This window comes from Oryza sativa, chromosome 8 (assembly GCF_034140825.1).
Source record: "Oryza sativa Japonica Group chromosome 8, ASM3414082v1".
NCBI classification, from domain to species: Eukaryota; Viridiplantae; Streptophyta; class Magnoliopsida; order Poales; family Poaceae; genus Oryza; species Oryza sativa.
Genome location: NC_089042.1, coordinates 18,555,582 through 18,562,254, shown reverse-complemented (window position 1 = coordinate 18,562,254; position 6,673 = coordinate 18,555,582). Strand labels below are relative to the sequence as shown.

At 38.0% G+C, this 6,673-nt stretch overlaps 1 long non-coding RNA gene across 1 annotated transcript; it reads left to right on the top strand.

The window, feature by feature from the left end:
- The first annotated feature begins 5,480 nt into the window (after positions 1-5,480).
- On the top strand, positions 5,481-6,122 carry LOC136351474 (uncharacterized). The gene is made up of 2 exons (XR_010734656.1): positions 5,481-5,628; positions 5,715-6,122. It is a non-coding gene; the product is annotated as an uncharacterized lncRNA (long non-coding RNA).
- The last annotated feature ends 551 nt before the right edge of the window (positions 6,123-6,673 follow it).

Sequence of the window (6,673 nt, the reverse complement as noted above, 5' to 3'; positions counted from 1 at the left end):
ATCGGCTCGCCCCGACGCGGGCTAACTAGGCCGCGCGGGAGGCGGCGAATGCCGGCCCAGGCCCAGGTTGTTGGGCCTGGAGCCCAGGCGGGAGATGGCTCGGCCGTAACGGGCCAGGCTGAATGTGGCCTGCCTCGGGTAGGAGGCCCAACTCAAGTTTCTTTAAAAAAAAAAAGGGTATGTGGGCTGCATAGTTATGGGCCTAATTAAAGGATTGGGCTAAGATAATATTACAATTAACTTTTTCCTTTTAAAGAATTATGATTATGATCATTGTGTTTAAACATTAAAGATATTTTATTATGTTTTAATTAATGATAATAAGAATAATAAGTGACTTTGTTATGTGATAAAATTCTCTTTCATTTATTTATTTATTTTATGATCATCATATTATATTTATTACTTAAAGTTATTATTGTTTTATGCATTATGAGTTTATTTCCGCTACAAATAAATATTATAATTAAGTGTGACAAATAATTGTCATTCTGGCCAAAGCTGATTGACTTTTATTTGATCACAAAATTTTATTAATTCAATTCAAATCTGGCCAAAGCTGTTTTGATTGAATTAATAAAAGGAGTTTTAAACAAATTGATAAAGTGTGGTTTGTATTTATTATTCTGGCCAAAGCTGATTAATAAATACTTATTCACAAAATTTTATTGTTCATTTCCTTCTCTGGCCAAAGCCGTTTTGGATTTGATCAATAAAAGAAGGTACTTATTTAGCTGTTGTTTCTCTCTTATGCAGCATCTTATGCCTCACAAATTGCCAGAATAATGGGCAATATTGAACAACTTAATGGAAGTAATTATGCTTCATGGAAGGAGAAGCTGGAAATTACTCTAGCTCTGTTGGATATTGATTATGCCCTCCATAATGATCCTCCGGTTGAGCCGAGACCGGAAAATGAGAATTATGAGACCCTAAAAGGGAGATATGATGAAGTAAAGGCAAAATGGTATATTTCAAACCGTAAATGCCTTATGATTATCAAAAGCTCCATTATTGACGCAATAAGAGGAGCAGTCCCAGATACTCAGACAGCCAGAGAATATCTTGCTAAAGTTGAAGAACAATTTAAAGGCTCTTCTAAGGTTTATGCCACCACTCTTATTAAAAGATTGGTCAATGAAAGATATGATTTTACTGGAAATCTGAGGGAACATATTATGAAGAAATGTCACATGGCTTCTAAGCTTAAATCAATGGAAATGGAAATCTCTGAAGGTTTTCTTGTCCATTTCATTATGTCATCTCTGCCTCAGGAGTTTTCTCCATTTACGATCAATTATAATGCAATGAAGATCAAGTGGGGCATTGATGAATTAATAGCCATGTGTGTACAAGAAGAGGAAAGGCTTAAGGCAGAAAGAGTTGACCATGCAAATCTATTTAAACACTCCGAGAAGAAAAGGTATAAGAAATTTAAGAAGGAGTATTTGAAGCCTAAGCCTATTCAATTTAAAGAAAAAGGGCAATCTTCGAATCAATCCCAGCAGAATAAATCTGGAGGAAATCCCTATACAGAAGAAAAGGGAAAAGAAAAGGATGGGTGCTACTTTTGTGGAAAGAGTGGACACCGCCAAAAGGACTGTATTGGGTTTATGAGATGGCTCAGTAAGAAAGGTACTGATGTTATTTCTTTTGTTGATGAATCCCTGAATATTGATTATGCCACCAATTCTTGGTGGATTGACTCAGGAGCGACAATTCATGTTGCAAATTCCTTGCAGGGATTCGCTATGAGGAGGACCCTAAGAAGAGGGGAAAGAAGAATTAGAGTTGCTAATGGAGTTGAAACTGAAGTTAAGGCCATTGGAGACTTCACTCTCACACTTCATACTGGCTTCAAACTTCAGCTGCATAACGTTCTTTATGTACCCTCTATGAAAAGGAACTTAATTTCAGTTTCACGTTTAGATAACGGTGGTTACTATTGTACTTTTGGAAACAATAGATGTATAATTATGCATGATAATAAAGAGGTTGGTCTCGCCGTTGGACGGGAACAACTTTATCAAATCTCTGTGTGCGATGCCACCTATAATGTTGACTCCTCCTTAAATGCAAATGTCAGTACCAAATGAAAACATAACGATAATGAGACTTCTTCAAAATTATGGCACTATCGTTTGGGCCATATTTCGAGGGGGAGAATTGAGCGTCTCATTAAAGAAAACATCCATCCTTTGGACTTCTCAGATGCAGATGTTGATCACTGCATTGATTGCATCAAAGGAAAATATTCCAAGCAAATCAAGAAAGGTGCAAATCGAAGTATGGGAGTTTTGGAAATCATCCACACAGACATCTGTGGTCCATTTAATGAAAAGTCAGTGGATGGATTTGATTCATTCATAACATTCACCGACGACTACTCTCGTTATGGATATATCTATCCAATCAAAGAAATATCTGAGGCATTAGACAAATTTAAAATTTTCAAAGCAGAAGTTGAGAATCAACATGATCGAAAGATCAAAATTGTAAGGTCTGACCGTGGTGGTGAATACTATGGTAGACATACTACTTATGGTCAAATTCCTGGACCTTTTGCGAGGTTCTTACATGAAAGTGGCATTAAGGCCCAGTACTCAGCACCGGGCGAACCCCAGCAAAATGGAGTAGCTGAAAGGCGTAATCGCACTCTTATGGATATGGTACGAAGTATGTTAAGTCACTCCACTCTGCCGGTAAAGTTATGGATGGAAGCTCTTAAAACAGCTACACACATTCTTAACAGGGTTCCTAGTAAATCAGTCCCTAAGACACCTTTTGAATTATGGACTGGGAAGAAACCAACCCTAAATTATTTTCATGTGTAGGGTTGTCCTGCTGAAGCACGAGTTTTCAATCCAAATATGGGAAAATTAGACCTCAAAACAATCAGTTGTCATTTTATTGGTTATCCTGATAAGTCAAAGGCATATAGATTCTACTGCCCAAATCAGTTTACAAAGTTCATTGAGACAAGACACGCTGTGTTCTTGGAAAATGACATAATCAAGGGGAGTATGACACCTAGAGAAGTTGTTCTGGAAGAGAAACGGAATTATGTTCCAATGCCTATAATTAAAGAACCCGTTTTCTCAACACATACTCATGTTGCACCTTCAATAGAAAGAAATAATGATGCAACACCTGCTGAAGCTCCTGCAACTACTTCTAGTAGTGTATCAAATGATGAGAATAATGAGGATGCTCAGCAGCCCCAGATTGTGATAGATGAGCAAAATAATGAACCCGTCAGAAAATCACAACGAGTTAGAAAGTCAGCGATTCCAAGTGACTATGTCACTTGCATGAATGAAGATGTGAATGAACCTATGAGTGAAGAGGTGAATGAGCCTATACTAGATAATGATCCCATCTCATTTAAAGAAGCAATGAAGAGTGAACATTCGTCTGAATGGCTAAAAGCTATGAAAGACGAAATGAAATCCATGAGTACTAATAAAGTCTGGGACTTAGTAGAAATTCCCGAAGCAGCCAAAACAGTTGGCTGCAAATGGGTCTATAAGACTAAACGTGACCCCAAGGGAAATATCGAAAGGTTCAAAGCAAGGCTTGTAGCAAAAGGATTTACGCAAAGAGAAGGGATTGATTATAATGAAACATTTTCTCCAGTGTCTACTAAGGATTCATTCAGAATTATTATGGCACTAGTTGCTCATTATGATTTGGAATTACACCAAATGGATGTTAAGACGGCATTCCTGAACGGTGATCTGTATGAAGATGTATATATGGCACAACCAGAAGGTTTTGTTATGAAAGGAAAAGAAGATATGGGATGTCATCTAAAGAAATCGATTTATGGACTAAAGCAAGCATCAAGGCAGTGGTATCTAAAGTTTGACCAAATCATAAGACAATTTGGTTTTAAAGAGAATAAAAAGGATGACTGTATATACACTAAGTTTAAGGAGAGTAAGTTTATCTTTCTAATATTATATGTTGATGACATACTCTTAGCCAGTAATGACAAAAATATGCTACTGGAAACAAAGAAATTTCTGGCCTCTAAGTTTGAAATGAAAGATCTCGGTGAAGCCACTTATGTGTTGGGTATAGAGATTTATCGAGACAGATCAAATGGTGTTTTGGGGTTATCTCAGAAAGCATATATAGAAAAGGTACTGAAGAAATATAATATGCATAATTGTTCAGCCTCGCCTGCTCCTATAATGAAGTGTGATAAGTATGAAAAATTCCAATGTCCTAAGAATGAATATGAAGCTGCGCAGATGAAATCAATACCATATGCTTCAGCTATCGGAAGCATAATGTATGCACAAGTGTGCGCTCGCCCTGATTTAGCATTTGTTACCGGGATGCTTGGCAGATATCAATCTAATCCAGGTCAAGAACACTGGAAATTAGCTAAAAAAAACCTTGCGTTATCTGCAAGGCACTAAAGACCTCATGCTCACATATAGAAAGTCTGAAAACCTTGAAGTTGTTGGTTATTCGGACTCTGATCTTGCAGGGTGTGTTGATGATAAGAAATCCACGTCAAGTTATATATTCACCCTTGCAGGGGGAGCTGTATCGTGGAAAAGCTCCAAACAAAGAGTTACTGCATCGTCGACAATGCAGGCTGAGTATGTGGCATGTTATGAAGCTACTGGACATGCAATATGGCTGAAAAACTTTATCCCGGGATTGAGAGTGGTCGACAGTATATCAAAACCACTCAAATTATACTGTGATAACAAACCAGCAGTATACTATTCGAGTAGCAACAAATCAAGTGCTTCTGCCAAGTACATTGATATCAAGTACCATGTTGTGAAAGAAATGATCCAAGATCAGACAATAAGCGTTGAGTATATGAACACTAAGTTGATGTTAGCGGATCCACTTACAAAAGGCCTACCACCCGCTGTATTTAAAGAACATGTTGCCGGCATGGGTTTGGTAGAAAAGCCTTCGATCCTGGAATAAGAAGGAACCTACATGGCACTGACTCCCCATAAAACTAAGGCGGACTCATTTTGAAATTAAATAGGAACCATAGTCACTTGGTTCAGTGGTACTTAATTGGCTACTGTAATCTAGTGTCTTGATGTACTGTTTTGTTAAAAAGTGAGTCCATAAGTTTGTATAAGCCTAATGTAATAAGTTCAAAGAGCTCGTAAGATTAAAGAAGTTTATTTTAAAATATAATGGTATGCTATAGTCACTGGATTCTGTGATGTTTTATATTGGTCACTGTAATCTTTTGTCTTGGTATACTATTTTATTGAGAAATAAACTTATAAGTTTAGCCTCACGATCAAGGGGGAGAATGTTAGTGTGAACACAAATGTGATCTTGCGGCTAAACCAAAGTCGGCAAGAAAGATTTTTTGGGCAATCACTACAGTGATCGCCCCTTCAAGAACATCCCTGATCGGGGGATTTACCGCCTATCCTAGTGTCGGTTCCCCCTGTGTGCAGTGACTATAAATAGAGATCAAAACCTAAATGATAACCCTACGAGATTTCTCTTGCTACCCGATCAAACAACTCACTGAGAACACAGGGAAGAACCGAAACACATCTCTCTCTGTGCTTCCAAACGAGAGAGAAAAAGAGAAGAACAAAGATAGAGAAATGGGAACCCCTGGAGATCAAGGTATGACTCAATCTCATTTCAATTTGTAGTTCCACTTTGTGCCAAACCGATCCAAAACAATCCAACATGGTTTTCCCTTCTAGTAGGTTTGTTTGATCTTGTTCCATCCTACGGCGTACCTCTCTCTCCATTCTTTCTTCCCAGGCATCCTCGATGAGTTCTCCACAAACCCTTTCCATGCAAAGAAAAACAAGAACTGGATACTCATAGCGGACAATGAAGTAATAGCCAACGTTGCTGCCTCCTACATGAGCTTCATGTCCGCCTTGAACTTGGGACTATGGCTACAATCAGGAGTAGGCACAAGAGCGGCGGTAGATGACTCAATAAAGAAAGCCACACCCGACAGGTGGCTGGTCATGGGGGCTATAGCTGTGAGGTGTAAAATGTCTAATATAAAATGACTTGATGATGATAATTTGTACTTTTGCGATTAGTTGAGAGGTGAATCGTACTTAACCCTTTCTATAATAATGATATCATCTTTGGAAACACTGGTATGGACCCTTAATTTTGGTGTTCGCAGGAATTTCATTTTTGCTGGCTATTACGGTTTTTCTTAATTTGGTTATAAAGACCAAATTAGGCTGTGTTTAGTTCAGCGTAAAGTTTGGATTTTGGTTGAAATTGAAGATGATGTGACTGAAAAGTTGCGTGTGTATGACAGGTTGATGTGATAGAAAAAGACTGAAGTTTGGATCCAAACTTTGTATCTAAACACAGCCTTAATGCATGAAATAAAATGCAGTCGCCATCACGCCAGCTTGGGTACGTTTAGCTAGGTTTTGCAACACAAAGCTAGTCAAACCTTTAAATTGACCTCACATGCATGCGTATAGGTCAAGCGCAGGCGCAAATTAAGGGATAGGCATGTGCTCCTATCTCTTTCTAGGTAGAGAGATGTGCTACGACACATCGAGGAGATCGAACATATCAATCAATTAATTAATTAATTAATTAATCAATTAGTATGTATAGTGAGAAAGAAATCCTGATTAAACAATTAGAGCAATATGGGTAATTATTAAGGCTTGTTGAATAAACC